The sequence below is a fragment of the Amblyomma maculatum genome, chromosome 9 (assembly GCF_055883805.1).
Source record: "Amblyomma maculatum isolate TAMU_Amacu chromosome 9, ASM5588380v1, whole genome shotgun sequence".
In the NCBI taxonomy this organism is placed as follows: Eukaryota; Metazoa; Arthropoda; class Arachnida; order Ixodida; family Ixodidae; genus Amblyomma; species Amblyomma maculatum.
Window position 1 is genome coordinate 99,150,953 of NC_139352.1, and position 6,557 is coordinate 99,157,509.

Below are 6,557 nucleotides of genomic sequence, written 5' to 3' on the forward strand. Positions count from 1 at the left end.
AAGTGTTTAGGATTTTGGCACGGAAACTGGCAATACGCGCCTGCATTATTCTCCAGTATGCAATGGACAACAACGCCAGGCAATTACCTTGGTGTGCCACTAAAGCATTACCGTGAAAGCAAGGAATGTTGGGCCGGTGAAGTTGAGCAAGTGAAAACCCTAACAAACAAATGGGAGGACATAACTTTTCTATGTTCGCAAGAGCTACCGTTTGCAATATGTTCCTAGTTGCAAAAATTTTTTACATGCTGCAAGTGTTATCTATGTCAAGAATCTCTGTTCAAAAACTGCATAGAGTATTTGCCACGTTTGTGTGGGCTTCAACATGGGAGCGTACCAGTCGATGCAATCTTTTTCATACGGTGCATAACGGTGGACTAGGCTTGTCACATTTATACTTAAAGCAGATTGTAACAAGGTTCTTTTTTTTGCGCGAACAAAGCGATGTTTTTCTTAGAACGGTAATCCAAGTGCGATTGCGTGATTCACTGCCGGAATATGTAGTTTCGACTATGTCTACAGGGACAATGGCTCTAAGTGCTTTTCTTCGCGAAGTTGTCGCGTCCTTCCAAATAGTGAAGGCGAGATTTTCAAATGAGTATATGTGTACTGTTACGCGAAAACGGCTGTACAAAGATTTATTGGAAACCTTTTTACCTGTGCCTCTTTATCGCGCTGTATATGCTTTGGGTCCGGAGCGGGACGTGTTGAAGAGAGTGAAAAGAATGCCCATCAGATCGTCCGCTAAATCTTTCTTTTTTCAATTGCATACCGGCACCCTTCCGGTGAAGCCATGGCTGGAAAGCAAAGGCCTTTTCGTGCCTTGGTCTGCTGACTGTTTAATTTGCAAAAAGCTGGAAACCATAGAGCATATTTTCCTTGATTGTCACGATGCGGTTTTTTTGTGGGACGTGCTACAGCGTACTATTAAAAAGGACTTACCAATAACGCCGTTTGGCATACGCTACCTTCCATGCGCCCAGCCAGGAGAAGTGCCCAGGGATTTATTAATGGTCTTGTGTATGCACAGCATATGGAGAACGCGCATGGATGTTCGCCATGAGCATGTTGTCGTACACCCAGCCCATCAATACTTTGTTGAAAGTGTAATGTACACGCGTGATGTTTTCGGAGGGCAATCTGAACCCCCAGATTGGCTGCCAGTCTTGGACAAGCTCATGTCACCTAATCCATTCTACCACAAGAAACCTGTAAGAAAGTGACTTGTGTTTTTAATTCCATGCGACATTTCATCGTTCTTTGTAGTTGCCAAGTAGGTAATAAAGAAAAAAAATCCACGTTAGTATAGTGGCCAGTATCCCCGCCTGTCACGCGGGAGACCGGGGTTCGATTCCCCGACGGGGAGCTAAGGTTTTGTTTCTTTCTTCCATTATGCGCCATATCAGAACAGCACTTAGCCTCTTCCCTGCACCTCCTCGTCAGTATAGTGGCCAGTATCCCCGCCTGTCACGCGGGAGACCGGGGTTCGATTCCCAGACGGGGAGCTTAGTTTTTGTTTCTTTCTTCCATTATGTGCCATATCAGAACAGCACTTAGCCTCTTGCCTGCGCCTCCTCGTTAGTATAGTGGCGAAACTCAAAACAACAGGAAAAAAGGAATAATATATGTACATAAAGGTAGCTTGCGTTGCCTAACACCCACTGAGGGGCATGCATTGTCATGTTAAAATTCCTTGAGCACCGTCAAAGGTTCCAGCTTTGACAGCCACTCAGGAGCACATGGTTGCAATTTAAGCACGTCGAGCCATCGCTGCACAGTTTCACGGAAATACACGCGGGCTGGCCGTGCATCTGGATCCAGTGCGGTGTATTTGTGTCAAAGCCAGGCAATAAAGAAAAAAAAAAGTATAGTGGCCAGTATCCCCGCCTGTCAGGCGGGAGACCGGAGTTCGATTCCCCGACGGGGAGCTTAGTTTTTGTTTCTTTTTTTCCTTCTGCGCCATTTCAGAACAGCGCTTGCAGTCTTCTCTGCGCCTCCTCGTTAGTATAGTGGCGATTCTGCTTCCGGCCACGCCAGTGAACGGACGCAGGATGCAGGGCTCCTCAGGAGCGGCTTCAGCGGCCATGTCAGGCCGCGGTAACAGGACTGCGGAACAGGACAATACTTACCAGGTTGTTTTGCCTGCACTGCCAACAGGTCGGTTTGTTTTGAATACGGTTTTTTTGCACGCCGATATCAGGGCCCGCCCGTACCGGGTGGAAGGTTTCCGCGACGCTTTGGCACAGCATTCGCTGATCCCCGATGTTGTTGCGATGGGGGCATATCGGATGAGCCACGTCTGGGCTGTCACTCTCAAGGATTCTGAAGCGGTGACCAAGCTTGTTAGTGTAGGCGAGTTGTGTGTGAAAAACGGTCGCCGCTTGGTAATTGACCCGGCGAACCAGGATGTGCGGCTGAAACTTCACTGGCTGCTACACAACGTGCCAGACGAGGATGTTCGTGCTGCCTTTGCGCCGTACGGAAAGGTATCCAAAGTTACACGGGAGCGCTGGCGAGTTAAATGTATGTTAGAAAAGGGCTCAACTACTAGACTCGTCACGCTGAAGCTGAAAGCTGGCATGAAGCTCGACGACCTGCCGCATCAGCTGAATGTTAGCGGTGAGCTGGCGATCGTTATTGTGCCAGGCAGACCCCCGCTGTGCCTACGCTGCCGGAGTACGGGTCACATACGCAAAGAGTGCCGGGTTCCTCGCTGCGGAACCTGTCGACGGTTCGGGCATGAAGACAGCCAGTGTGCTCGTACCTACGCTAGCATTGCCGGACCTGGGACCAGCGAAGACTCGTCGGAGTTGATAATGGACGAGGTGGATGCGGAGGAGGCTGCTGACATAAGAGGTCAGTCAACAAAACAGGACGCGCCTTCCATGACTGTTTTAACAAAGCATAAGGTGACGGTGCCCAGTCAAGAGAGTGAAACTCTGCAAGCCTTGCAAGATCCGTCAAAGGACCATGAAGGCGCGTCAAAGGAAGCATCAGAAGATGTAATCAATTTTTCTGACGCTGAGCAGCATCTCAGCACTGAGCCTTCCTGTACTGATGCCATGGAGGTTGGGCCGGAGACAGCAGCCTTTATTGCCGCGAAACGTCCACACGAAGAAAGCGTCGAGGGGACTCAGCTGCCAGGCGGTGTTAGTGGTGAGCCGCCGCCGAAAACTTCGGGCATCCGAAGAGCAACGTTAAGACCGAAGCCGAACTTCTCGGCTGACACGCGGCAGGCGGGGAAACCGCCTCCGTAGGTTTTGTGGTGTCCTGAGCGATTTGTGGGTCGGCTCCCTACCGACCAGCGTCAGGAACATTCTGCAACCAAGCGGGGTGTGTGTGAGCAAAAATGACAGACGGTGCTTGGACTTCGTTTGTATGCAGCCCGACGTTCTGCTGGGAGGACAATACATGCACACATATGCCACTGTTCTTCAGAAGCGGAGGCCACGCAATCATGAAGGTAGGCACCATGCGGGTACGGGCGTCTCTCGCTAATACATGACTCTCAAGCTTAATTCGCCGTTACACGTAGCTACTTTGAATGTCAGAGGGCTGGGAGCGAGAAGGCGACAATGCCAGCTCAGTCGCCTCCTTTTAGATAATGATATAGATGTAGCAGCTGTGCAAGAGTCAAAGATTGAGAGCCAAGAAAGCACTGACCGTATGGTGGCTTCTTTTCAAGCAAACTTTTACGTGTGTGTATGCCATTCTGTTGGTGTATCGGGTGGATGCCTTTTATTTATACGTAACACGCTGGGAGTAAGCGTAGAGTTCGTTTTTGCCTGTCCAAGTGGTCGGCTTTTGGTTACAGATTTTACCTACTGTAATTTATGCTGGCGTGTGTTGTGTTTGTATGTTCCCAATTCAGAACGCGAACGTGAATTGTTTTTTGAGTCTATTGAATCGTGGTTGAAGGTCGACAAAATCTTGCTTGTACTTGGTGACTACAACTGTTTGTGCGCAGCTGTGGACCGAGCGGCTAAGTGTAAACCTCGAAGAGACAGAAGCTCCGAGCAGTTGAATGCACTTGTGCATGAATACGGCCTTGAGGACGTTGGTAGTGTGTTCTCCACTGGAAACCAACCAGAGTTCACGCACTTTCAGCGAGATAGCCATGCTCGATTGGACAGGGTGTATGCCTCGGTAGATCTTGTTTCCCTATGTACTGCATATGAGGTCAAACCTGTGTCTTTCAGCGATCATTGTCTCGTGAGTGCAGTGTTTGGTCGCAAAGGAAAGAAATCGCGCTTTAACTGGTACCTATGGAAACTGAATGCCAAACTTCTCGCCGATGAAGAGTTCCTTACGGAAGTTAAGACCTTGTTTGAAAATCGTCTTGCTATGCGACCAGTAAGTTTTGCAGAGGAATGGGATAGGTTCAAAGAGTGGGTCAAATTGAAATCCATAGAAAAGAGCAGTAAGGTGCGGCATAAAGAGAAAGATAAAGAAAAAGAACTGAATGAACAACTCCAGTTTTTTTTTTGAGCATGGAAAGTTCTGTGCCAGGGCATTTCGCCAGTAAAATACGAGAGATAAAAAGTGAGTTGGAAACAATCGACAGCGAAAGATACACAGCGGCTGTCATACGTGCAAGGGCTGAAAAACTTTGGGCAGGAGAAGTGCCGACAAAACGAGCGCTAGCAGACGAGAAAAGATACGCCTGCCAGAAAGAAATAAGGAGTATTAGGTATGCCGGCCATATCACAGAAGATGCTAAACATATTCAGCGTGCGGTAGCAGAGCACTTCGAAGAACTGCTTAGCGCTAAGCCTCAGACTGTAGGCGGCTTTCAAAGAGATTTTCTAAGACGGATGCCTGCACTGGATGACGAAAGTAAAGCGCGCCTAGAAACACCGATAACGTTGCAGGAGATAGTATCTGCAATAGATGACCTGACAACTGGGAAGGCCCCTGGGCCGGATGGTCTAAGCGCTGCCTTCTTTAAAACTTTTCAGCAGTATGCGGCTCAGTTTTTGCTCTGTGTAATCACTGAAGCTCATGAACGTAATACTGTCCCATTGTCTTTCTCTACATCGCACATTGTTCTAATACCTAAGACAGATGATCCGGAGAAACGACTGTTGGTGGGGTCATATCGACCGATTAGCCTCACCAATGTCGACTACAAGGTGTACATGAAGGTTTTAGCAAAACGACTGCAAAGCGTAATAAAGAAATTGGTTGGGTCTCATCAAACGTGCGGCATCAAGGGTCGATCCATTGCCACGAATATATGTGTCGCAAGAACCGTACTAGAATGTGTTGATGCACTCGTTTTCAGATAGCCATGATGCAGTTAGTTTTGGCGAAAGCCTTTGACCGGGTTTCTCACGAAATTCTGTTTTCCGTTTTGGAGCATTCTAACCTTGGTGACGTCATAGTGGAGGGTGTTAAAATGGCGTATGCGAACTGCACGACCCGTATTATAGTGAATGGTGAACTGACTGACAGCATCGCAGTACGTTCATCGGTAAGGCAGGGCTGCCCGCTCTCACCCCTGCTGTTTGCACTGTATTTAGAGCCACTTTGCTAGCGATCGCATTTTAGGGTTTAAGCTGCAATCAGCACACGTGAAAATGCTAGCATATGCTGATGACATAGCAGTGTTTTGTGCAACTAGAAAGAGCATCTGTGAAGCCACGGGTGTCGTCCAAACATTTTGTGATCAAACTGGATGTAAGATCAATTGGGAGAAAAGCTCTGGGTTTTGGCACGGTGAATGGGACGTGACACCTGATTTCTTCTGTAAGCTGCGATGTTCTGCACTCCCAACACGATATCTAGGAGTGCCTTTAGAATGTTATCAAGATCCCAACGTGCACTGGGTGGAAGAAACATCCAGAGTGAAAGAAAAAGCGGATGCGTGGCAAGGAAGGCAACTGTCAATGTTTTCGCGCGCTTCTATTTGCAATGTTTTTTTTTTATTTCGAGGCTGTGGTACCTCATAAATATGTTGTGTATCTCACGAAACTCAATTCAGAAAATGCACCCCGTTTTTGCTGTTTTTATTTGGGCATCCACATGAGAAAAAACCGCCCGGACGAATTTGTTTATTTCTGTTAAAAGGGGCGGGCTTGGCCTTGCACATCTGTTCTTGCGTCAGGTGGTTTCGCGATTTATATTCCTCCGTGATCAAAAAGATACCTTTCTAAGAACTGTGATGCAAGTGCGATTACAGAGGCTGCTCCCTGAATGGATTGTGTCATGTGAAAACATGCCTGGTACTGTGACTGGCTACCTGTGCGAGGTTGTTTTTTCGTGCAAGTTGCTAGAAGTGCGGTTTTCTTTTGATTACCTTTACAATGTTCCTAGAAAAAAACTGTATAAACATCTCATTGACGTGATGCTGCCGGTGCCTTTTTACCGGGCATTACACTGTGGAGGCCCAGGGCAGGACGTTTTGAAAAGAGTCAAGAAGATGCCCGTGAGGCCATCTGCTGAAACGTTCCTTTTCAAAGTTCACTCTAATACGCTCCCTGTTAAAACCTGGCTGAATGAAAAAGGTATCTTCGTCCCATGGACAACAAATTGCCTGTTGTGCAAAAAACCGGAGA